Source organism: Magnolia sinica, chromosome 8, assembly GCF_029962835.1.
Source record: "Magnolia sinica isolate HGM2019 chromosome 8, MsV1, whole genome shotgun sequence".
NCBI lineage: Eukaryota > Viridiplantae > Streptophyta > Magnoliopsida > Magnoliales > Magnoliaceae > Magnolia > Magnolia sinica.
This window is the reverse complement of record NC_080580.1, coordinates 2,621,082-2,649,024: the sequence shown is the minus strand read 5'-3', so window position 1 is coordinate 2,649,024 and position 27,943 is coordinate 2,621,082. Positions and strand designations below refer to the sequence as shown.

Here is a 27,943-nt window from a genome sequence, read left to right as displayed (position 1 = left end):
AATTTCAGGATCTTCGACAAACAGCGTAACTAGCAAAAATCTACTGTGGGACAATGTTGACCTTCCATTTGTGGCCTTTGGTAATGACAAATTTTTAAGTGAAAAATAATCCACAATCTATGTAAATCATGGTGGCCCAAGAAGCAAAACCCTTGGTTGACATCCCATCTCCATTCTTTCCTATGGTGTGGCCCACCTGAGTTGTGGATTATGAGTATATTAATGTGTATTTTGTATTGGATTGTACTTGCCTGCAAACAGTACCTTTCAAAATGTAGCATATCATAATATGGTAGCTTGTATTCTATATCTTTCATTCAAATGCCTGTATCTCACTTTTGCTGTCACCTTTTCTAATTTGGGATCTACCTTAACTGTTGTTTGCAAATTCAAAATGCAAGGGGTACTTCCACAACCAGCTGAAGCCGTCAAAGCTTTCCTGGACCGTGATGTAAAGTCAGCAGCAATGGTGGATACTCACAATCTCAAGGAGTTTTATCTGTTTTTGTCTCTTATGCATTCATGCAAATTTGATTAATTTACAGTTTATAGCTTAGTAGAATTGGCCATTCAAAGTGGACCTGAAATAAAGCAGGTATCTTTAAAGTAAGTTTTCTTATTTATTGTTTTTTAGTTGTTTGAGAATTAGTAACAACGTTTACTATGGTTGATATTTCTGTTAGGTTGATACTCATTTTTAGGATTTGTATTATGCTCATGAGTTTCTTCTCTTTTGAGTCATCTATTGAGAATTCATGTTCGAAATCATAAAAACCAAATGATCCATATGTTCGAAATCATAAAAACCAAATGATCCAGAGCCATGCCACTCTTTTATAGGCTTTTCTTTTTTAGCTTTTTTTGTTGAATGTGAGTTCTTTATGAATTGTTCCTATTCTAAGGCCCATGGATGATTTGTTTCCTAAAAGTTTTTCCAACCACATGATTTAGGGATAGCTTGGATAGAAATTTCAGTAAAAAAAAAATGTGAAAATGTGCTGGGCCTTACAATGCTAGCTTGGCTCCTCCTTTTTTAAATGCAGATTTTGTAGATTTCTAAAATCATGCCCTGTTTTATCTGATTGGTAACCTTCAAACTCCAGTTGTGTGCCATGCAATTTTGATTGGATTAAAACATGGAATCCAGTTGATCACCCAAGCATAAGGAAAAGAATCCTAAAATGGGTTTTTGGAAAAATTGAAATCAGAGATTCACCAGCTAAAAATAAGTAAAACTAACTGAATTTCTAGAGTTTAAAAAGGTATACAGAAAATTAAACAATATTTTTGTGAATTCAAATTCCTCATGTTTGAAGTAACCTTGGATTCAAGCATGGCTTAAACTAAAATTCCTTCAATGCAAAAGAAAAGAAGAAGAAGAAGAAGAAGAAACTTTCTCTACATTCTTCATTTCATTTTTCTGATATTTAGTTGTAGTAAACTGAAATTCCTGCAGATTTGTAGACTTGATGCAAGGATCAGGCAGAACCTTGCTGCCATGCAGCAGTTGGAACATGAGCTTAGGGCCATGTCTTCCTTTGATTATAGGCAAGTTTTTATCAACTCAATTTTTCACTTTTTCATTGGTTTGTCTGGAGATTCAGTTTTTGAACCTTGTTTCTTTATCTATGCAGAGAAATAAGGCGTGGGTTTTCATTTATCCCAACAATATATGAGGTAATGCTTTGATATTTTGGAATGGTTTTCTTTGATTTTTTTCTTTTTTTAATATTAGAGTGTAATTAAATTGAGAGTTGTTGTAGATGCTAATAGATTCTCAACTTTCTAAATCTGTTCCTTTACTACTATTATTGTGATCATTATGTAGAAGATTCTTGCTTAGATTCTCAACACATCTTAGATACCATCCAGTTTCATCCATGTCACCTAAAGCAGATCATAGAATTGTAACTAATGAACCAGATTCACCACTGATATTGGTCATGTGTATACTTGAATGTCACATGTGAAGGGTGCATATGGATGGACGGGCGTGGATAAAACACATGCATCAATGTAGGGCCAATAGATGTAATGGAATTCAAGTTACAACATTTGTTGCCTTGATAGTTTTTGACTTTTTAAGGATAGGATCAAATGATTGATTATTTTCCATGCATCAATTTGTTTAATGCTACTTTTTGACTCTTTTTTTTTTTCTTGTGTGCAGGATTTTAATCAATTGTGCCTGAATTTAGGCCTACAAGCACTTCAGCTTTTTTACGCCACTCGTGCTACGAGTAGACCATATAGAGGATTTGTTTTTATTTATTTATTGAAGACCATTTTTAATTTATTGTAATAAATATTATATTTTTTTATTATGAAGTAATATAAAATTTATTTAATATTCAGTTTTAATTGTATTGCATCATTTTTATGTTTCAAATATTAAAAAAAAAATGGAGGTTTTTCAATTGAATTATATATAATAAAAAAATATTATTGGCCTACTGGGGCCTTTCAAATCTATACAAAGATTTTTACCAACACTTGGGTAGACTTTTATCAGCGCTTTTTTGTGAAAAAGTGTTTATGAACAGTGATTTTACCGGCGCTTGGACAGACTTAAATATTATTAGGCAGGTCACAAAGACTTTGGTGAAAACATAAATATCAGCTTAATTCAAAACTTTCGTGGTTCTTAGAAGTTTAGAACCATGGGCATTCAATCCCTACTTTTTCCGGTGGTACAGTCCACTAGATCTTAATGGACTTAAATATTATTAGGCAGGTCACAAAGACTTTGGTGAAAACATAAATATCAGCTTAATTCAAAACTTTCGTGGTTCTTAGAAGTTTTGAACCATGGGCATTCAATCCTTACTTTTTCCGGTGGTATAGTCCACTTGATCTTTGAATGGACTTAAATATTATTAGGCTCATACCATAAAATGAGCTAGCAAAATGGATAGACAATGTGTATAAAGATAGAGATCATGGTGCGCCCCACAGAGTACTACCATCACGTTGTTGGGTGGTGTTAGGGTACACCATGCAATCGATGTCCTAACATTACTCATGTCTATGTGGCCATGGGAAGTGAATTGCAAAATTGGAGAGGAAAAAGGGGAGCAGAAGGACTTGATTACATTCATTCACCATATTATTGACCAAAGTATGTCACTCGATGACTTGATTGGATTGCATGCATGTTGGGATTTTGACCTACGGAATCACACAGATCACTGTAATATAAGGGTTTTTTTTTTTTTTTTTTCCATGTTGTCTATCCATTTGTTTTTTCAAATCAATTTAGAGTATGAGCCTAAAAATGAGGCATATCCAAGGTTTAAGTAGATCACACAGTGAGAACATTAAATACTTTTTGGGAGTCACAGAAGTTTTGATAGAGTTGATTTTGTTTTTTCCCTTCATCATGCTTATGTGATCCCTTGAACATGCTGGATGGCAGATAAGCATCACGATGGGCCCTAAGAAGGTTTCAATGGTGTGCATCATTATTACTACTGCTTACCATGGTGTTGTTCTATAGACATCTCACCCCAGTAAACTGTACATGCGCCTATCTTAAAGTTGAATATAAGACTCGAGAGCTTAGAACCCTTAAAAGGCCTATCCAATCAACATAAAACCCAAATATGTAATAAGGCCCAGGTCCCACAAAGCCACTGAATTCCATGTAAAAAAATTAGGAGGTAAATCCCACCTGGTGGTATAAAGATATTGCCACCCATGGCTATTTGACAACTTGAGGACACTACATATGATCACGAGATTGATGTAAGTCGCTACATAGGCAAAAGTACATATTGGTGGCAATGATATTGCCGCCCGAAGCCATTTCAACAAGCCTAAGTGTACACCGGGTCACTTAAGAGTTATTGAGCTCAAAAATGTAAAAATTGTGTTAAGGAAACAATAATATTACCACCCAAATATTTGCAAATATGAGAAGATCCCAGGATCTCTCCCAAGATCTCCCAGTATGGTTGGAAAGAGAAGTCAGTGGTGTAATAATATTGTTATCCAAGGGTAAAACGACTATTTACCTCCTTAAAAGGTGAAATTAATTGTTTTACCACTTATGAAAGCAAAATCATGATGACATGTGTCCCCCAGCATATCATTTCACATGGCGTATTTGCTCTCCAAATTACGACTAATTATCAGAAAATCAAGCAAACTTCTATAAATAGAGTCTCACCTTTCTCAGAAAGAGATACAACAACAACAACATGAGAAGAATCACAACAAGACATAAGAGAGTTAGAGTTAAAGTGAGGGTAGAGTAAGAGTATAGCAAAGAAAAGAGTGAAAGTGAGCAACATCCATCCAAACCCTCCAACCTAGTCCATTCTAGCGTCCAAGCCATCTTTACAGTTTGGGATCGATGAAGTAGGGTTAGAAATTGGTATCTTTGATCATCTCCTTTTATGAGGAGTGTCTTAGCTATTCTTTTCTCCACGTACATGGGCAGCAACCCGACCGTCTATTTCCTTTGTCCTGGTCCACTTAAGCCTTAGATCTGCCTCCTTTTTAGTTCATGCCCTAAAATGATTTATTAAAATAGATAAATGGCATGGATAAAATATATATGTCAAGGTGGGCTCCACAAAGCCTTGCTAGAGCTGGGCATCGAGCCGAGTCGGACCGGATTGGTCCAACTCAACTCGGTCTGAAATTTCCATGGACTCACCCGAACTCGATCCCATCTGGGACCGAGTTCAGGTTATCTGACTCGATCCGATCTGGTGCACGGCTAGCCTGATCCGAACCGAATCCGACTCGATCAGGGAAATCGAGTCGGATCGGATTGGGTATGGTTCGGATAGGTCCTTCTGTTTTTTTTTTTTTTAATGAAACCTACGGACTACGGTACCTACCTGATCGAGATGAACGGTGATGATGGCCAATGGGTGCGGGGCTGCTTGTGGCCGGATCGAGATGGGTGGGTCCATACAGCGCTACTCATTCAGGTGGAGAAAGAGAGGGATTAGATTTATGGCTAAGGAGTAAGAGACGTGGGGAGTGAAAGGGATGCGGCTTTCACAGGAAGTTCTTGCGCTTAAAACTTAGGTGGGGCCCACTGCGATGTTTTTCAGGAATCCACTACGTCCATCCATTTTTTGAGCTAATTTTAGGAGATGATACTGAAAGTGAGCAGGATCCAAGACTCAAGTGGGCCGTGCTAAAGGAATAGGTGTTTAGGGAAATTTTAACCATGGAAACCTCCCTAGGTTCGACAGTGATGTTTACATGCCATCCATACCGTTAATAACATCATTAGGATTAGGATGAATTGAAAAAACAAATATTAGCATAATTCAAAACTTTTATGGCCCCACGAATATTTCAACTGTGGATGTTCAATTACAACGTTTTCAGCCCACTTGAGCATTGGATATGGTTAATTTTTGGCCTCATAACCTAAAATGAACTTATAAAAAGAATAGACGTGAAAGATTTCTCACAAGCATCACTGTGGCCCCACCTAGGTTCCCAGTGCATGAACTTCTTGCGAAGGAAATCTGCATTTGAGGCGGTTTCGCTTTTCAAGTATTTCGCGCTTATGGCGATATATGAAAATATTTAAAAGTTTAAACAAGAGAACAAGGAGTTATTTGATGCTCTGGCAGAGTATGTACCTTAATACACAGGCACTCAATGCTGGGTAGGGTAAAAATAAAAAGTTAAAAACTATATATACTTAGAGTAAAAATATTTAAAAAATATTTAAACAATGATAGATCCGGATCAGATCGGATCTATTCGGTTCAGATTTCGGTTTGAATCGGTCCGGATTGACCACGATCCGAACTCGATCCGATGAACGTTCGGATCTGACTGATCCTACTCAATTCGCACTGATCCAAGCCTTCGATTCAGTTTGGATTGGGTCGGTTTGTGCCCAGCTCTAGCCTTTACCAAGACTGCCCTACTTTAGCTAGGTGCTAGTGGGGGTAGCACCCAATCTGCATCCTTGACCTTAATGACGTCAAGTCATGACTGTGGGTCCCAACTTTTTGTATATGTTGTATATCCACACCGTCTATTCATTTTAAGAACTCGTTTTAGTACATGGTCCCAAAAATGAAGTACATCCAGATCCTAGGTGAATCACATCATATGAAATAGTGATAATTGACCATTAAAAACTTCTTGTGGGCTGCAAAAGTTATGGATCAAGTTGTTATTTATATTTTCCCTTCATCTAAATCTGTTTGACTTTGTCAAAAGTTTAGATGTCAAATAAGCATTACAATGAGAGTTAAAAAGTTTTAATGGTGTGTGTTTAATGACTATTGTTTTCTATGGTGTGGCCTACTTAGATTGGATTCCGCTTCATTTTTGAGACCATTCCCTATACTCAGCTAGAAGAACTGATGGACACGTGAATATACAATACTGTGAATACCCCACCCCAACAATGGTGTGCCTTATATTAAATTATGTGAGATGATTTGTGAGCTTAGGAACCTCTCAGGAATACAGCTAAACTAATCGAAATTATAATAAGGCCCATGGGCTCTACTGGGCCTATAGGATTTATAAGTAAGCAGTATAAACCATTGACTAGGACGGCCTATGTCACCCCTAGGCCATCTACAATAGATAATCGCCCATCGGGGATTTACAACAGGTGTGGGTGCCAATAGGGCCATCAACCGGGCCCATTTCAGCAAAAAACATTCAATTAACAGGGCCCTAAAAGTCATTATGACCAAAAGTGTAAAACCTATGAATGGGCAACGATGTAATTGAAGTTGCCAACCCCAAGGCAAAATGACTATTTGAAACTTTCACTGGATGAAATTATATGTTTTACCTTTTATCAAAGTGAATCTATGATGTGACATGGCCTCCAATCATTCATATAACACCATGCGGCAATGTTTGCCCTCCAAGTTAGTACAATTTACTGAATTATCAAGGCCAACCTCTGTAAATAGAGGCCCACCCCTTTCATTTGAGATAACTAGGAACACTTGAGAGCATATAGGGTATACTTGAACTTGCTATGCTTTAGAAGTAGAGAGTGATTAATGAGTGTAGAGAGTGATTAAAGCAATTGTTTGAGTAAGTGATGTAGAACGTGTCATAGATACATTCCTAGCATGGTTGGACCAAAAGAAGGTGGACTATAAATTGATCATAACTTTTAATTCGGGTATCGTAACAGCACACTAGATCGAGTATCAAGAATCGAAGCAGCACGAGAACTCGAGGATGAGTTCTTTTGAAGTAGAGGGGACTGATGTAGAGTAGGTCATAGACATTTTTATGTCCAAGATGGATTAGAGAAAGCCCGATCAGAGGTAGAAGTCGTCAAGACCGTCAGAGCCTTAAAACAGGCATATCTCGCAAACCGGAATGAGTTACTCGACACACTATATATGATTTTGGGGTAGGACGAGCTACTTTAGCCAACCAACCCAACTTTGCCGGGTTACCCATGCCGAATTTGCGAGAATCCATCCTATTGACGGTCAAATTCCATGTTTAATTCCATTTTTACTATAAATAATAAGTTTTAGTTTAAGTATAACTCTTTATCTATTGGGCTTTAGGAGTTGCGGTACATGAAAAGCGTTTAGAAAAATTAGGAGAATAACCTGGTTAAGCCACATAGGAAACTTACTATAAATAAAAAATTTACTATTTATAGTATGTTACGAATCTTAGGGAGTTTTAGTTATAGTTTAATTCTTAAATTTCTTCTTAGTCTTGGTATCCCTATTTAAAGGGTTGTAAACTCGTTTATTTCAGCTATCAATCAATTATTCAACAAGTTTCTTTCATATATCTTAGAATTATTTCTATTTTTCCTCGTGGATTCGAGAGGTCTCTGTGAGGAGTCTAGAGAAGCTCCATGGATTCGGAGTAGTTATCCTTGAGGAAGACGGTGATCGACCTTATCACGTTTAGCCCTACATTAGTAAGAGTGTAGCTTAGAGAGGTCCACTACCATCCCATCCATCGATCTAAAGCCAAACTTACATCCAAGCCATCTCAACCATCTAAGGCTAGTGGAGTAAGTTCAAGAGCTAAGATCAATGGTCATCTCTTCTAGGAGGAGTGCTTTATCTCTCTTTTCCTTTTTCTCACATCTCTATGTGCATCGGTGGCAATCTAGTTATCCCCTCTAATTTTTATTTTTTTATTTTTATTTATTTTTTATATTTTGTATATTACTTCACTCATACCCCTCTCTCATAGTTTGGATGATCTTTGGTTGTATGCTCTACACCTTGTTGAGTTTTTAGATCATGGTGCATTAGAAGCCAAGTTTACTTGAACTATCTTTTTTTTCCTTTGATCATCCACATATCGCATTTGCTTATCCTTGCTAGTAATAATCATCTCCTTAAGTTCACCTCAGGCTTAGACATTGTGATCTCCCTAGTAACAATCATCGTAAATTGTTGTGATTAATGAAATCAGTGGAATCTTTCCACTTTCTTAATATATATATATATATATATATATATATATATATATATATATATATATATATATATATATATATATATATATATATATAGCATCATCTATGCATTGTTGACGTAGGGGAGGACGTGTAAAGGTCGAGCACCGTCTTCCTCAAGGATAACTACTTCGAATCCACGAAGCTTCTCTGGACTCCTCACAGACTTCTCGAATCCATGAGGAAAAACAAGAGAAATAGGAATAATTCTAAAGAAATTCGTAATTTGATTGATAGATGAAATAAACGAGTTTACACCTCTTTAAATAAGGATGCTAAGCTATGGAAGAAGTTTTAGAATCAAACTACAACTAAAACTCCTAGAAATCGAGACTTACTATAAATAGTAAACTTACTATTTATAAAAGGTCGTGATGTCTACTGGTTTTTAGCCAAAAATAGTAAGTGTCCGATTTGGCCGCCCCATGAAGTTCCCCAAACTTTTCTAAGCACTTTTCGTGTTGGACACAACTCATGAAGCCCAACTCACGAAGAGTTACAGTTAGACTAAAACTTACTATTTATAGTAAAAATGAACATAAAACAGGGAAATGACCGTTGATCTGATGGTATTTCATAAATTCGGCTTGTACAACCTCGCATAGTGGGGTTGGGTAGATAAAGTAGCTCGTCCTACCCAAAATCAAATATTGTGTCCGATAGCTCATTCCGGTTTGCGAAATACATCCGTTTTAAGTTCTGATGGTCCGGATCATCTCCATCTTCGTCTCCAATCGGGCTTCTTCTAGTCCATCTTTGCCATGAAACTATCCGCGACCCGCTCTACATCAATTGTATTTGCATTTCTTTTCCTTCTTCATACCTACTATTCATTCCAAATATACCTTAAGTTGAGACAATGTGATATCCTTGGTGGTGATTTGAAAGAGTTACAGCTCATTAGCTGATTTGTAACTCTGTCAATAATTTGACTAGTCTATTAATATAAGATTTTCTAAAATCTCAAAAATTCTGAGGAAAAAAATCTAGATATTATAAAGTAGAGATTATGTGCAAGAGTGGATGGTTGAGGGTGCCTAACCCCTTCCCTCATGGTTATGGCTATTGGCATTGTCGACGGCTTTAAACTATTACTTGTTAACGCCATTGCCACCTTTTATGATGGCCATTTTGACGGCTAAAAGCTATTGGGAAAAATCCATCGGCGTTGCCTTATTATTTAGTAGTGTGGAGAAAAAAAGAAGAAGAAGAATTGTTGGGTTAAGATATGACATGTTCTCCCAACCCCCCTGTTTTTTTTTTTCCTATAGACTTCTTTCCATATTAGATGAAGATGGAATGACTAAATTGATGTGGAGATAGAGGAAGAAGAGATTTGAGGCGTAGTCCACTGTGTGCAACTGGATTGATAAAGGTATGATTGGCCACCAACTTTGCCAACTAATCTGAGATGGAAGAGGCTCATCCTCTTGAGTGTGTGGTTGTAAGCACGCCATCTATTTCCTTGTTTCAACTTTTTGATCCAGTCTATTGTGTCTCACTGTAAAGATAATGATCTGGCCATCCATGATGCAGGGATGAACGTGATGAGGTCGATCACCATATTCCTCAAGGATAACTACTACAAATCCACGGAGTTTTTCTGTACTCCTCACAGAGACTTCTCGAATCCACGAGGAAAAATAGAAATAATTCTAAAATATATAAAAGAAACTTGTTGAGTGATTGATAAATAAGTCTACAACCCTTTAAATAGGAATACCAAGATATGGAAGAAGTTTAGGAATTAAACTATATATAACTAAAACTCTCTAAAATTCGTAACTTACTATAAATAGTAAATTTCTATTTATAGTTAAGGCACATTATTTTCGTAATTTTTCTAAACACTTTTCATGTTAGACACAACTCCTAAAGCCCAATGGATGATGAGTTATAATCAAACTTAAACTTATTAAAAATAGTAAAAACGGAAATAAACATGGAAATCGACCATCGATATGATGGAATCTCACAAATTCGGCATGGGCAACCCGGCTTAGCCGGGTTGGTTGGCTAAAGTAGCTCGTCCTACCCCAAAATCATATATGGTACATCAAGTTCATAACTCATTCCAATTTACGAGATATGCTTGTTTTAAGGTTTTGACGATCTTGATGACTTCCGCCTCCAATCGGCTCTTCTCTATCCATCTTGAACATTAAAATGTCTATGGGCTGCTCTACATCAATCTAATTGTACAATTTGTGGCCCAACAATTTGTTGAAATAAATTAGTTGAATATTTTAATTAGTAAAATGTAAATATTGGTGTTGAATCTATGAAGTGATTAAGGCTGGCAATGGGCCAAACCTGGCCGAAGCAAAATCAATATTTTGTATAGGCCTGAGCCAACCCCAAGCTTGCTCATTGTGGATCCATTGTCAGCTATTTAAACTATTGATTGGATTGAAACTCGGTGCGGTGACAAGTGACCTGAAGTTTAATTTTGGTTCTGCAATATTCCCTATGATGCATGGCAGGTTGTTGCCCAATCGAGACTGCTTGTGATGTTAAAGGCCGGTTCCTAGCTTATGCACGCTTTGTATTGGTGTGACTCTTGCTGTCGGTAAATGGATCACTTGATGACAATATCCATAGTGGCAGGTGCTGTGGGGTCCATCATGATTTATGTGTTTTATTTCTATGCTGTTCATCTATTTTGCCATCCCATGTTAGGGCATGAGCCCAAAAATGAAGCAAATTCAAAGCTCAGGGAATGAAACCACGTGAAACAATGGGGATTAAACTCCCAACTTCTTAGGGTCCACAAAAGTTTTAGATCAAGCTGATATTGTGTTTTCCCCTCGTTCAGATATGTGGCCTTATGGGGAGGTTGGATATCAAATAAGCATTACAATGGACCTTAGTAAGGTTTCAACAGTAAGCATAACTGCTTCCTTTGATGTGGTCCACTTGAAGATCTGCTTGATTTTTGAATCATGCCATAAAATGATCTGGCAAAACGGATGGTAATGAACTGTCAGATTGGCCTTCCAAGTGGCACGCAATCCGAAACAATAGGTGGATCCAGAAGTTCTCTCAGGACTTAATTTTTCAGTGGCAGGAGGAGACAAGGCATCGGTTTTAACATTGGATGAAAACGGGGAGAAACTAAGAAACAGAAGGCTAGCCATTTAGCCAACATCCAATGAGAAAATTCTTCTCTAATAGGGCTGTCAGTTGAAGAAAATTGTGGATCCATTCATATGTGCCATGTGCATGGTGGTATGGCTCATCAGCTTTCTCAGTATACTCGCATGCCGCCTTTTGCGTTGGATGGAGATGGAATTGACTTTTCGACGCGAGTCTTTTGCGTTGGATGGAGATGGGAGTGACTTTTGGATGCCGATTGCGTCCTACCCCCGTCTCTAGCCACGAACGAATAAATCTGTGTGTCGGATCACCGCCATGTTTCTGTTTATCCATGCAGTCCATCCCATTTTTCAGATCATTTTAAGGTATGAGTACAATAATGAGGCAGATCCAACACTCAAGTGGACCACACCATAGATGACTCTTGCATTTAATGCAACTTGTGCATTTGATGCAACCCAGGCTTATTATTTGCTGTGGTCTACTTGAGCGTTGGATCTACCTCATTTTTGTGCACATACCTTAAAATGATATAGGAGAAGGGATGGACGGCATGGATAAACAGATACCTCGTGGTGGGCCCACCCAGAGAGCTGCATGCCCATTCATGGCTAGTGATGTCGGTTTCATGACCTAAAATGAGCGGGCATAATCAATAGCGTATGATAAAAACACATACATCATGGTGGGGCCACAGTGCTTTAACACCAACCAGATGGTTGGCGTTGGGTCAGTAGCCAAACCACTTCCCTGGACAATGTACCAAAAAGTGCCCAATAAGCCACACAACCTAATATGTACGCTGCAAAGCACTACTATTTCTCTAAATCTTATATATATATGTGTGTGTGTGTGTGTGTGTGGGAAAAGGTTCTATGTATTCAACCCCGCGATGAGCTCCCGTGAGGTCGAGCTGTGTGGGCCCCACCGTGATGCGTGTCGACCATCAACACCGTGCATTTGATGGGTACCCTCTAAATTATGGGATATCCCAAAAATCAGCCATATACGGAACTCAGGTGGGCCATACCATCTAAAATCATGCGAAACACCGTTAAAACATATAAAAGCACTTGGTGGGGCCGACTTGAGTTTTGAATGCTGTTGAAACTTGGTCTGAACCCTCATGCAAGTGTGACACACATAATGGATGGGCTGGATTTGCAAACCACATCTCGGTGGGCCCAAAAAACTGATTATGAATGTTTTAATGGTGCACGGCCCCTCCCCACTTCTGTATGTGGTGTGGCCCTTTTGAGACCTAGGCCCACGATGGAATGGTGCATCTGACTGATGGGGTAGATGTTTGAAACACATCACGGTGGGGCCCACATAGCTCGACCTCATGGGACGGTCTTGTGAGGTCAAGCGCTACCTTTTCCATATATATATATATATATATATATATATATATATATATATATATATATATATATATAGGAAATGGTACTATGATGTTGACCTCATGGGAAGTGAGGTCGAGCTGTGTGGGCCCCACAATGATGTCGAACATCAACACGGTGGGTCCCCTTTAGGTTATGGGATATTCTAAAAATCAATAGTACATGGAACTCAGGTGGGTTATACCATCTAAAACCATGTGAAGACATGCACAAAATATATAAAAGCACTTGGTGGGACCCAACTGAGTTTTGGATGCACTTGGAACTTGGTCCGAACCCTCATCCAAGTGGGACACACACATTGGATGGGCTCGATTTGTGAACCACATCTCAATGGGCCCAATAAATGATTATGAATGTTTTAATGGGAGGATAACCCCTTTCAACTTTTGTATGCGGTGTGTCCCACCCAAGTCTTGAATTGACTTGATTTTTAAGCATGAGGCCCACCATGGAATGTTTTATTTAGTGAGGCCCACAAAGCTCGACCTCATGGGGAAACTCCCTTTAAGTCGACCACATAATACCATTTCCATATATATATATATATATATATATATATATATATATATATATATATATATATATATATATATATATATATATATGGAAAAGGTACCATGCGCTCGACCTCACAAGACCATCCCATGAGGTTGAGTTGTGTGGGCCCCACCGTGATGTGTGTCAAACATCAACACTGTGCATTTGATGGGTCCCCTTTAAATTATGGGATATCCCAAAAATCAGCCGTATACGGAACTCCGGTGGGCTATACCATCTAAAATCATGTGAAGGCATTACTAAAACATATAAAAGCACTTGGTGGGGCCCGCCTAAAATTTTCATGCATCTGAAACTTGGTCTTACCCCTCATCCAAGTGGGACACGATAATGGATGGGTTGGATTTGCAAACCACGTGTCGGTGGGCCCAAAAATGGTTATGAATGTTTTAATGGTGCACGGCCCCTCTCCACTTCTGTATGTGGTGTGGCCCACGCAAGTCACGGATTGACTTGATTTTTGTGACCTAGGCCCACGATGGAATGGTGCATCTGACTGATGGGGTAGATGTTCGAAAAGAATCACGGTGGGGCCCACATAGCTCGACCTCATGGGACGGTCTTGCTAGCTCGAGCGCATAGTACCTTTTCCCATATATATATATATATATATATATATATATATATATATGCCATGGGCATTAAAACTACCTTCAGATAATATCACAGATTTTGTAGTAAATGGCACGAGCGATGCATGCATGAACAAGGACACTATTTGCAGACAAAAATACCCTTGTATTGGCACTGTGGAACTTTTTCTTATCCACAGTGGCACTATCAAATACTAGAAAAAGGGCCAAATGCCGTAGCTAAAGACCTATGGCTACGGATTATAATATCGTTTATTTAAAGGGTTGTAATATCGTTTATTTGCATCTATCAATCAATTTACGAATTTTCTAAAATTTATTTCTATCTTCTTTATTTTTTCTCGCGGTTTCGAAAAGTCTCTATGGATTTGGAGTAGTTATCCGGCAGACGAAGGTTTTCGACCTCATCATGTTCAGGCCTGTGTCACCTACCCTAGTATGGATTGTTAACTTAACAGAAATCATGTCTGTTAGACAATCACGTGTTTGATCTATGGCCTCTATACAGACTGGAAACAATAGTGCATGGTCAAATATAGAGTGGGATGCACTCTACAGAAAAAAAAATAAAATAATAGATAGGATTGTCTTATGAATTTTATATTTAAAATCTGAGCCATCCGATTCTGTTGCCAGAATAGATGGATCCATTTAATTCATCACCCTGACATGCGTCTTCCATATAATAATAAGAATCACACTTTTAATAGTATATTAATGGGTGGATCGTTAATGGTAGTGGTTGGATTGCGAAGTTTCACGGAAAGAAATATATCCGTGCCACGTCCTACATCATCCACCCTGTCCATCCATTTTCTCTAATCATTTTAAGATGCAAGCCCAAAAATGAAGAAGATCCAACACCAGGTTCAGACACAATCTAGAGGAGCCACGAGATTATGTTTAAGTTATTAGTAGCCTTTCCCAACTCATCATAGGTTGAGAAATGGACCCTTGTCTGTAAATATAGGGGATCCACTCAATATTTCTAATGGAACTCCCACCTATGAGCCTAATAGCATTTTGGCCACTTCTTGTCCACCATTATTTTCTCTTCCATGAACTTTCTAATATGGTTGGGTGAGGAGACGGAGAATCTAGCTAAAATCTGATTTTCGACGGATTTTTGTCCGTCGTAACTAGGCGACAGACAAAATCCGTCGCAAATTTTGATTTGGCGACAGAAAATGAAAAGTTGCAAATTCCCGCCCAAAATACCGAATGACCTGCTTTTCAGTTGCTTTTGCGACGGATTATGGTCTGTTGTAAAAGGACTTTTGCCTTAACATTATTTTTTTTTCATTTTTTTTTATAATATGGTGGAAAATTAAGTTTTTTTGTAGTCTAATAATTGTTTTTAATAGAATTTCAGTGGTTTAATTTTACATATTTGTATCTAAGATTATTTTTCAACAATTGATTGAATGCAAAAAGAAAATTTATTTTGTTTTTATATCAAATGATTGGAATTTTTATTTTTATTTTTTAATTTTAAACTAATATTGAAATAATTTGTAATATCACATGAAAAAGAATATTGAGAAGTTTAAAAAATTTAACAATGTTTGAGAAAAAAAAATTAGATTTTGAAAAAATAAAAATCGTGATTTAATAAAAATCTATTTTGTGGGAACAAAAAAGAATATTTAATAAATAAATTTGAAAAAAAAAAGCATTTGATTTTGAGAAAAAATAATATCCTGAAAAAGAAAATTAAAAATATTTTAAAAAATGTTAAAATTTTCACAATGTTGAAAAATGAAAATATTTTAAAAAAGAAAATGGGAGTATGAAATTTGAAAAAAAAAATATATTGTGAAGTTCAATAAAAATTGACAAGTTCAAATAAAATGCTTTTAAAAAAATGGAGAAGTGAAAAAGAATTGAATTTTTTTAAAATAAAACAATATTAAAAAATTGATACTTTATCAAAAAACAAACATTTTGAAACGAAAAATAAATAAGTTGAAAAATTTTGTGATTTTGAAAAATAATTGAAAATGTTCAAAATTCGAAATTAAAAGAAAAAGTTATTTATAAAAACACTAAGATTTTGAAAAAATATATATAATTTTTTAAAAAAATTGAAAAGTTGAAAACAACATGATGCTTTTGAAGAAAAAAATCGGCATTTTGGAATTTTTGGGATAAAAAATAAAAAATTGTGAAAATTTAAGATATTTTGAAAATAAAAATTCAGAATTTGTATTTTAATTTATTTTTTGAAATATTTTATAATAAAAATGATATTTTGTTAAAAGTCTTCAAAGAAAAATTAAGAGTAAAAGAAAATACATTTTGAAAAAAAAAATGTAATTTTTAAATGGAAATTGATATTTATCTATGAAAAAAAATATTTTTTAATAAATTATTTGGCACATCTACTAATTGAACATTTAACCGTTTTTGGACAATCGAATTAATCCAGATTGAAGAGTAAATAACTTCATATGTTTAAATCAAATTTTACCCGAACTGTTGATCAATTTTGTATTCCCAATACCTTTCTCACATATACCTAACCTGATTGGGGCGAGTAACTAGTCATATTGAGGGTATTGATCAATAAAATAGAGTGAATAGACTATACATATAAAATGGGCTAAATATTATTGCCAAAATTGTGACCGAACTTATTGACCTCCGAAGAACCTACGAACTGATGTTAATAAGTTTTGTGGGCCCCATCATGATGTGTGTCGAACATCAACACCATGCATTTAATGTGTCTCCTTTAGGTTCTGAGATATCTCAAAAATCATCCTTAAATGAAACTCAGGTGGACCATACCATCTAAAACCATGTCAAGACATCTTAAAAAATATAAAAGCACTTGGTGGGGCCCACATGAGTTTTGGATGCGGCTAAAACTTGGTTTGACCCCTCATCCAAGTGGGACACACATAATGAGTGGGTTGGATATGTGAATCATATTAAGACAAGCCCAATATATGATTATGAACGTTTTAAGAAAACCCCTCTTCATTTAGGTGAGTTAGTCATTACCTTTACCAAAGTAAACTTTGTGGGGTCCACCGTTATTTATTTATTTTATCCACTCTGTTCATCCATGTTAACATATAATTTGAGGTCTAAAAAACAAAAAGGAAGCATATCCAAAGCTCAAGTGGACCACACCACAGGAAATTGTGTGATTGAACCTACCATTGAAAAATTCTTGGAGGCCATAGAAGTTTTGGATCAAGTTGATATTTGTGTTTTCTCTTCATTCATATCTTTTTGACATTATGAACAGGTTGGATGGCAAATAAACATTATTGTGGGCTTAAGGAAGGTATCAATGGTGGAAATATTATTCCACACTGTTTCGTGTGGCATTGTCCATTTGAGTTTTGGATTTACCGAAAATTTGGGATCAACCTACACCGTTCATCCATTTTTCGAGATCATTTTAGAGAATTATCCAAAAAATGAATCATATCCAAAGATTAAATGAACCACACCACAAATAAAGGGAACAAATTGGCTACTCCCCCTGACACCGGCTAATGGCTAGTGGTCGGTGCTCTATGGGCCCCACCATGATGTATGTGTTTCATCCATGCCGTCCATCTATTTTTAAAGATCATCTTATGCTATGAGACCAAAAATGAGGTATATCCCAATCTGAAATGGACCACATTACAAGAAACAGTGTTGAATGAGCGTCAACCATTAAAAACATTTTTCCCCTTCATCTAGGCATGTATGACCTAATAAACATACTGGATGTCAAATAAACAGTACAGTCGGTCTTAAGAGGATTTTAATGATGGATATCCAATCACTATTATTTTCATGTGGTGTGGTCCACCTGAGATTTATATATGTCTCATTTTAGGAATAAATCCCTAAAATTATCTTTAAAAGTGGATGAACATAATGGATGAAATACATATATTATGGTGGAGCCCACGGAGCACCGACCATCAGCCCCCGGGCTGGTCTCAGGGGGAGCAGCGAGACTATCTACTGAAGTGACGTTGGCAAGTTCCGTGGGCCCCACCATGATGCATGTTTTGTATCTACACCTTCCATCCATTTGCAATATCCAAAGAATGAGTTAAATCCACTGCTCCAGAGGACCCTAACACAGAAAACAGTGGGACAGGGAAGCCCACCGTTAGAAACTTTTAAAGGCCACAAAAGTGTTAGATCAAGCTGATATTTGTGTTTTCCCTTATTTCATGTCTTTTTTAACTTTTGAACAGGTTGGATTTCAAATAAACATTATGATGGGCCTTAGGATGGTTTCAACAGTGGGAATTACTCTCCCGCTGTTTTCTGTGGTGGGGTCCACTACAGATTTTTATCTGCCTCATTCTTTGGCTCATGACTTAACATGATATCTCAAAATGGATGTACGGTGTGGATATAACACATACATCATAGTGGGGCCCACAGAGCACCTACCAGCATCATTGGCCAAACCCGTCCGTAATGGTGTCGTTCGTAGTTGTGGATATAATGTAAAATGGTGGTGATTTGTTCATATCACTTGTGGCAATGATTTAGGGTTATCCAGACCATCCAAATAGTGGTTACACTTGTAGATTGTTAATATTGATAATTTTACCATATAATAAAATTATAAACAACCATTAGGTGGTCCGTTAAATGTACGGATGATAACATATGATATGATTTAAATGATGTAAAACACACATTGTGTGAATTTGAATGCAAATTTCATTTTCGAAGAGGGATTTCTAAAACCCTCTTTCGAATTCCATTTCCCCCTCTGTTGAATTCCATTTCTGTTCTGTTCTTCGTCGGAAACGGCCTCCCTTTCGCCTTTTTCAAGCTGAGGTCTTCAATCTAGGTATGTACTCATTTATCTAATTTAGATCCCCAAAACCTAGTTTTAGCTCCCTTCCATCTTTCTATTCTCGTTTGAAATACGATTGCGTTTGTTATTGGATTCTGATATCTGGGTTTTTTGGAGTGTCGGATTTACGGATTTCTGGATTTGGGTTTGCTGGATATATATATTTCTGATATTTGATTGTTTGCTTTATTTTTATTGAAATGGGTTTTTCTTTTTGGATATGTTGCTTTCTGGAATTGGGTTTTTCTACACTTTTTTTTCCAGGGAACAGGTGTTTGATGTTTGGTTATCGCTGTTTGTTTGGTTTTTTTTTTTTTTTTTTTTTTTTTTTTGTGAAACCAGTAGTTTTCAGATGTGAGTTTCTTTTACCTGGAATTTGGGTTTTTCTGTAATTGGGTTTTTGGTATGTTAGCTTATTACTCTTTGCAGTGGTTGGTAATATCTGGATGTTGGATTTTTGCAAATCGGGTTTTGGGTTTAGGTTTTCTCCTTTGAAGCTTGGCTGTTTGGAACTGCTGATAGTCAAGGGTTCTTTCATGTAATGCGTTCTTCAGTTCTTGGCTTATTTCATTCCTTTTTTGGATATGTCAGTTTCATCCTAGAGGAGAAATGGGTATGGCGATAGTCTAATATTCATCTAACTGGAGTTTCTTTTGGCTCGGGTTTTTATTTTTATTTTTTGTTGGAAAACATTAGATGGTTGAGAGGTTTTTCAATGGTGTATACATTTTGAGAAGATCGAGACTGTTTTGGTTTTCGGAGTATAGGCTTGCGTGATTATGTTTGTTTATTTATTTATTTCGGAGTATGTTTCAACATTAATCTGGTGCCGTAATCAAACCAAATCTGCAATATCTTCTCTACATTCTAACAACTGACTTGTTAGAAACTGAAAGATGAAGAGGACATGACATAGCTTGTGTGTGTGTGGAAATGAGTCTCTTTGCATTTTGTTATGTGCTGACATTGTGCATATTGGTGCCAATCGTGGACCCACCCAAATTGTGGAATAGAGCATGGCTAAAATTGCCACCATTTTTGCAAAAAATAAAAATAAAAATGTTTCAACATTAATCACTGAAACTTGCTAAGATTTCTTTTCTTGAAAGATAATATGCCATTACTCGTTTGTGATTCGTATACATTTTACCATCGCATCTGAAGTCTAAGCCATCCTCTGCTTTATTCATACAAAGAAAGTTACCTTGTACACTGACCACTGCCAACTTCAGAATACTCATCTAGACATCAACATGCATTGGCTATGCATTTATCTGAGTTGGTCTTCATTATTTCACTTTGCATTGAAGTTTCTGATCTTGGCTTTGTATCTGTTAATGCTTCAGCAGTCTAGTTTCAGTCTGTTGCATTTGAAACCTTAAAACTCATATGATATTCCATTATGACAATAGAAATGGACTTGGTTGTCTCTCAAGAGCTAGATGTCTTGACTTTTTCACCCCTAGTTTATTATGAAATAGTTCATCCTTAAATAGCTGTGATGGTACTTAGTTTAAGGTAATTGGAAATATCGTTGGTTGCAAAACCCAACTCTTTTTAGCCCATCATTCTTTCAGGCTACTAAAAGGGTCAACTAGACTATTCCTGAACTGAATCATGATCTCAAAAATTATCTATGAACCAAGGGAGATTTAGAAGGAAACAAGAAGAACAAGATCTAGTAACATGTTCGCATGATAAGAGACAAGCTCAATTCACACAACCAAAGCATAAATGTGAAGAAAGAGTGTGCACTGAACTGAAAGGTCAACATTAAAAGAGATAACCAAGTTACGTTTAAGATTTTCTTTATTTGCATTAAAATGCTCCTTTTTTCCACATTTACAATCTGCAAACTGCAGCTATAATAATTTATAGAAATTTCAAATTCTCATACCTCTCTCTCCCTCTCTCTTACTTTCAAAGAGAAAGATATTACAGAAAATGACCCATAAAACTCCACTCTACAGAGAATAAAATGGCAAAAATCATGATGGGGTTTCTCAATTGCCGGATTATTCTCTAAATCTTCTAATTCCAAATAGACCTAAATGAGAAATTCAATCACATCAGCTCCAACTTCCACGAATCATACTGATTGAAAGGATCAACTGCTAGTTTCCTGTCACCATCATCACAAATCAAATCCCATCCATTGAAATCATCCATCCCCCACAAGTACATAGGGTCTGCCCAATCCAAACTAGAAAAGTCAAGTTCTCCAGGCAAGGTGGAAGAGCTTGAATCACAACAAGATGAAGAAGAGGCAGATGAGACTAGGATTTAATTGGGTTGAATCAAAGGGACCTCATCAGTACAAAAGATGGGAATTGCTGAGGAAAGCATCAGCTTCTATAGAATTCAATGCACTTGTAACGCCATTTTCTTCTTTTGAAAGTAGAGTATTGTATTGCTCTTGTTGTGGTTGTTGCTGTGGCTATTGTTTTTGTGATGGTTGTTGTTGTTGTGGTTCTTCAATTGAAGGAGAGAATGGTTTATGTGTGATGGGGTCAATGCCCATCTTCTTTAACTTCTTTTTAATGTGGGTGTTCCAATGGTTCTTTATTTCATTGTCAGTTCTGCCAGGAAAATGCGCAGCTATTTTAGACCACCTGCAAGAAAAAAACAAATACAGGAGATGAGACACAATGAATATAGGTAGAATATATATACTAATGTGCTAAAAAAATGTGGTCCAAATTGAAAAAAAATAAAATGGGAATCTAAGATGGGGCCCAAATGTGTTGAAAAAAAAAAAAAAAAAAAAAAAAAAAAAAAAAAAAAAAAAGATAAAAAAAAAAAAGAAAAAGGGTTGAGATGATGGGAAGAGTACCTATTGCCAAGACTGGCATGGAGATCAATGACCATCTTCTCTTCAGATTCTGATAAGAGGCCTCTCTTCAAATCAGGCCTGAGGTAGTTGGTCCACCTTAATCTGCAGCTTTTCCCACACCTTAGCAATCCTGCAACAACACCCACAAGCAAAAATTCAAAAACTAAATAAATAAGTAAAATAAAATAAAAGGAATGCAAAAAAAATGCAAAACACCTAAGCTAGCTTTTCATCTTCTTATTTGACTAAATCTTTATCTTGAATTATTTAGTAGTTTTGCTTGACTAATCTAGTGATTTGTTTCAGCTTTTCATCTTCTTATGCGTGACAGAAGGTACACATATTTCTATTATGATTTGTTTTGATTTTTTCTTTGCTTATGCGTAAAATGTTCTGATTTAAATATTAAGAACTACGTAGTGGCTTGATCCCAATCTTCCAACATTGGGTACGTAGGCAGTCGTTCATACTAGACCGTATCGGTGCAGCCACAAATTTTTTTTTTCCCCCCTTCTCGTAGTGTGGATGCATTTTCATCAGGACTACTTGGCAATAAGAGTGAGGTGGATGTAAGTTCTCGAAACCTTACAAGGCTTTTAAACATAAACATTCCTCGTGACTAGTTTTTTGTGCATCATCATTCTACCATCAAGTTTCCTTGTATGATTGACCGTTTTTCTTTGGATGTCCAAAACATCTTTTGCAGTTTATATGTGAAATCATTAATGCTATTATTATAAACGCAGCATGTATAGCATTATATTATATGCATGCTACCGAATAAAGCAAAGTACAAAATCTCTGCATTGTAAGTATAAATTTGCATTACAAATTAATCAACAATAAAGGCGTAGAACCATAAATTCGGGTGGTTCAAAGTAGCAACAAGTCAAACCCATGCACAGCCCATTTACTAAATAGGCTGAGATTCAAACTAGAGCCTAGAACCCTTGAACTGCAACCCAAGCAGACTTACTATATAGTCTAGAATTTAAGCCTGAGGCCCAACTTGAAACAAATTATTAGGCTCAAGTCCGACTCAACTTGACCTATCTAGGTTTGGGATTAAAGCTATCTATTACTATTTATAAGCTTCTTAAAAGTGGGCCCAATTGGGGACAGAGCAAACTCCTACCTATCTACTTAACAGAACTCATTTTATGGCCGAACCTGACCAACGGTCCATTAAGTGTGGCTCAAACTTTTCTAAGAAGTGGGTTGGACCAGCTCAACCACTAACAGATTTGACCCATTGCCACGCATAAATCTCAGTCTCATTTTATTTTAACATCACAAACAAAAAACTCTTCACTTTATCAGTTGCCATGTTAATGTTGTTCACTTTTTGCACTTCGGATATTTGAATACGATCGATTGTTTCTTTCATTTTGATGTTCTGCTTCCTGTAGCCATATTGGCATTCACTGCTGTTCTTTAATATTTTTGGCAGGAGGTTGTTATTTTCCCTGATTATCTTTCATATGGGGATAGTCTATTAACTCGGTCTCAATTAACTTTCTTTACCGATCACATCAAGCTTGAGGATTTGAATGAATGTGAAAGCAGCGGATCTGCTAATTTAGAATGGGCAACTGATAATCTCATTCATATTGAGTGTCAGCAAAGTGATAGCGTAGGTTTCATGATTATATGCGGTTGAGATTTTTTAGTCTTCTTTATCTTATATAGTTGGAGCTTATTATTTCGTGGTGTCAAATATGGTGTTTCAGGTTGAAACTGCTCTGGTTAAACTTCGTCTACGACCAACTGATGTAGTGAGAGTCAATGAACATGGTACTTCAGGTCGGTGCACCTCCAAATTTATTGTTCGCTTTGTTACTTTCTCATTTGGTGTCCATTCCACACCACAGCTGGACATGTATCGGCAACTATTGGATTTATTTTTTTGAAAAGCTGGCAACTTTTGCATTCATTGACCTTCTGTCATACCGTTCTCTGAATCACTCATTTAAGATTTTATTCAAGCTGTATTGATCCTCCGAATCTTTTTTTTATTTTTTATTTTTTAAATTGTTTATTATGGTTGTCTGGTTCAAATTTTAATTATTAGCTTAAGATATGCTTTGGAATTGGGAAAATGGACTTGATTTTACCACTGTATTGGGTAATGTGAAGGGAATACTTGTATGCTAATTGAAGCTGTGATTTATCTAAAAACATCCTACTGCTCCCAGAGCTGTCACAGCAACCATACACCTTCATGTTTGCAAACCTTACTCTGGATTCCCTTCACACTATCAAAAATCAAAGATGCGTCCCTCTTTAGTACCAAAATAGTATGTTTCCATTTCAATCTGCTGGAAAGGAAGCTTTTCTCGTGACAGAGAACATTGAGATCCATTTCAAACTGGTTTTCTCCTCCTCTTGTTCAAGTCAGAAAAAGAAAGATCCATTGGTACTTGTTTGTTCCCTTGGAGATTGGAGCCAAACTCCATAAAACCTGTTTCCTTTTGTCCGTATTGTTTTCCCAACTATACTTTGTATTGCTTTTATTTGGAGCTTGTTTATCCTTAATTTTATCGTTTGAGTTTTTGCCAATCTCCTCTGCAATTTTTGTTGTTCTTTGTTGATCAAGTTGCTATGTTACAACTTTCATTTTCCTTCCTGCTGCAAAACTTATGATTCTTCTCTGTTAGTAGATTCCCTATGATAAATTTCATTTGAGAACTTCTCTCTAGGCATTGTGAAGTTGGAGTTTGCTGTTAGTGGTCCTCAGTGGCAAGAGAAAGAGCAAATGATTACATCATTGGCTGCAGTTTACAAGGCTAGATGGAATTCCATGCTTAAGTAAGTTTTTGACTGCCTGTTTATAGTTTGCATCCTTGTTTCTGTTATTATTATATGCAAAGATGAATTGTAGCTTTCGTTGTTGGTTGGAAAAGAGACGTGCCCAACTCAAGAGCCAAGGATCCAGGCTTGAGCCCAGCCTGGTCTGCAAGGCATCATCCAATGATGTAGCACTACTTGAAAGAATTGAACTAGGATACATGACTAGAAGATCAGAACCTCCAAGACTCTACCAAAAAATTGAAGGCATAGGATTAAAAAGTTTTGGAATCATAAACCTTCTTTATCCTATGTGGGATGCCTATCATTGATTTGAACTGTCTTTTCATTCACAAAACTTGGGGCAAGCCATAGTTCAAAAGTCACACCAAGATGATCGTAAACATCTGATCAATAGTGCGGAAAATGGACCGTCAATATTTTGTAAAACAAAATAGGTCCAGTCATCACTTGAAACATCTATTATATAGATCTCACTTTGTACTGTTTATGATTCCGAAGTAGCGCTTTGGTTCAATGATTCTAACCATGTGAGCTGTTACCAATTTTGTGAATAGGATTCTTATCAAATAATAGTGTGAATTATTTTTTGAATGACTATTAGGTGCAAGATTAAAAAAAATAATAATAATAATTTATCAATATTTTTTTTATTCACAGATATTTTAGCGACGGACCAAATCTGTCGCTAATTTTTGAACATTGAAAACGAATTCTCATATTAGCGACGGATTTTTGACCGTTGACAATCAACGATGTATTTGAGGTCCGTCGCTTTAAGTCATATTAGCGACGGACCTTATCTGTCGCTAATGTTTTAAGTGACGACTAATTTTTCGAATTTTACCGACGGATTTTTTTATTTTTTACGACGGATTCTATCCATCGCGATGATGCGACGGACCTTATCCGTCGCTGATTAAACGACGGATTTTATCCGTCGAAAATAAAAAACGACCCAGTAAACAGCGACGGACCAAGCGACGGACGAAGTCCGTCGTTTATTCGGTTTTACGACGGATTTGGTCCGTCGCAAATCAATGATTTTGGCGTAGTGAGATGGGTTAGGTTGAGAAATGGACCCTTGTTTGTAAATATAGAGGATCCACTCAATATTTCTAATGGAACTCCCACCTACAAGCCTAATAACATTTTGGTCACTTCTTGTCCACCATTATTCTCTCTTCCATGAACTTTCTAATATGGTTGGGTGAGGAGACAGGGAGAATCTAGCTACGTTCTTCAAACAACACGAATTCCATCTTGAAGAGCTTATATAGAAAGCTATGGTTGGAAAATGAGAATGCGGACTCCACATGAAGGTCCCACACGCCAACCGCTTCAATTCCTCCCATTTCTTTTGGGTTTTGGTTGGCTAGTTGGTTCAGAAAATTTCCTTAGACAGTACTGCAGACATTAAATTACCATATTGCCGTTTTGATCGTGTTCTCTATGGGAGAAAAAAAATCTACGCGACAAATCAAAGGGAGGTGACATCTTTGTTCAAAGGCGCGTTGGTGATAGGACTTTAAAATAGGAATTATGAGATCCTTGACTGACTGACGATAAGATTTCGTGCAAAAGTCTTTCGGAAGAAGTTTCTGTGCTGGGAAGCTAGTTAGGCCCCTCTCCAGTGTTTGTGAGAAATCTACTCCGTGCATCCATTTTAACGGCTCATTTTTTAACATGTGACAAAAAATTCAGTAGATCCAAAACTCAATTGGGCCACACAAGAGGAAACAGTGAGGATTGATAACTGCCATTGACCCATTCATATGGCCACAGTGGTTTTGTACCAGGCTAAGTTTTTAGGTTTTCAGCTCATCCCAGTGAGAATGACCTCAAAAACGGTTTGGATGGCATATAACATTAACCTGGAACGCCTAAAGGTTTCACAAATAGGCATTTGATTCCCATTTTTCCTTCTCGCGTGACTTCTTTGAGTTTTGGGTCTGATTCCCATTTAATTCATCACCGTGACATGCGTCTTCCATATAATAATAAGAATCACACTTTTAATAGTATATTAATGGGTGGATCGTTATGGACAGATCATAGCTGGGGAATTGTAGCCACTCATTCAACGGGACTTGGAAAACATATACTAGACGTGGAATTGTAGCTATCCAACAATCTGGACTTCCATAAAGTCCATTGACCACAAGGCTAATCCGTGTCCTCTCTTTAACGACGCGGATTAGCTACTGATAGGATGGCCAGCGAGACTCGCTACTGAAGTGACGCACTAAGTTATGCGGGTCCCGCCATTATGTATGTGTTGCATGTATCCATTCAATCCTTCCATTTTAAGAGATCATTTTAAGACATGAATCAAAGAATGAGGAAGCTAAGTGGACCCCACCACGGAAAACAGTGGAGAGAGCGACGCCCACCGTTGAAACTTTCTGGGATCCACCATGATGTTTATTTGAGATCCAACTAGTTCATAAGTTAACACAGACAAGAACAAGGGAAAAACAGAAATATCAGCTTCATGTGTCCCATAGAATTTTTTAATGGTAGACATTCAATTTTCACTGTTTTCTGTGATGGGTCAACTCAAACTTTGGATCCGCCTCATTCTTTGGCTCATGCCCTAAAATGATCTCTCTGAAATGAATAGACGGTATGGTTACTCTCTTTATGGGCTTTCATGGATAGGCCGACCATATTAACTGCATCAATTAGTTCAGAAAGCTGCGTGTAAGGAGGCCAATGACAATGGATCAGAAACGCATCTTGACAATAAACTGTCCGTTTCATGGAATAAAAAACTTGAGCATCTTTCATCCAATGGGCTTCCATTGAAATCCATTGACGATAAGGTTAGCATCATCCGGGTGGGACGCTTTTTGTAAAAAGGGGTTTTCATGGGCCCACCAGATTGGCTACGTCAATTATTTAAGATGTACGTTAGGTGGCCAATGTCATCCACACAAATAGCACCGGTCACTTCCATGAGTTAGAAAATAAAGATAAAAACTTTCATTCCTGGCAGAGTGTGAAGGATGACTCGCTGGGACTTGTAAATTACTTAGATATTTGATGGTTAACTTATAAGTAATACAAATTAATTACCCAAATTGGGTATTAGAGTTTGGATGTATCATGAACAAAAAAAAAAAAAAACATAAAAAATAAAAATAAAATGGCTTATTTGATTATCTAAATATCAGATTTATAGTTTGGATGTATCATGAACTCAAAAAGAAAAAAAATAAAAATTGCTTATTTGATTATCTAAATAAAGGAGCAACAAAATTATGTTTATGTTATTAATTAGTAGATACACTCTACAGAAAAAATAAAATAATAGATAGGATTGTCTTATGAATTTTATATTTAAAATCTGAGCCAACCGATTCTGCTGCC

General features: G+C 36.7%; 2 long non-coding RNA genes and 1 pseudogene across 2 annotated transcripts; 2 read left to right on the top strand and 1 right to left on the bottom strand.

Moving 5' to 3' along the window:
• Positions 1-1,113: 1,113 nt before the first annotated feature.
• On the top strand, positions 1,114-2,361 carry LOC131252586 (uncharacterized). Its single transcript, XR_009174561.1, has 2 exons — positions 1,114-1,677; positions 2,171-2,361. It is a non-coding gene; the product is annotated as an uncharacterized LOC131252586 (long non-coding RNA).
• Positions 2,362-20,762: 18,401 nt separating this feature from the next.
• LOC131253779 (transcription factor MYB20-like) lies at positions 20,763-22,589 on the bottom strand (annotated as a pseudogene).
• Positions 22,590-22,825: 236 nt separating this feature from the next.
• Positions 22,826-24,609, top strand: LOC131252585 (uncharacterized). The gene is made up of 3 exons (XR_009174560.1): positions 22,826-23,396; positions 23,494-23,566; positions 24,463-24,609. It is a non-coding gene; the product is annotated as an uncharacterized LOC131252585 (long non-coding RNA).
• The last annotated feature ends 3,334 nt before the right edge of the window (positions 24,610-27,943 follow it).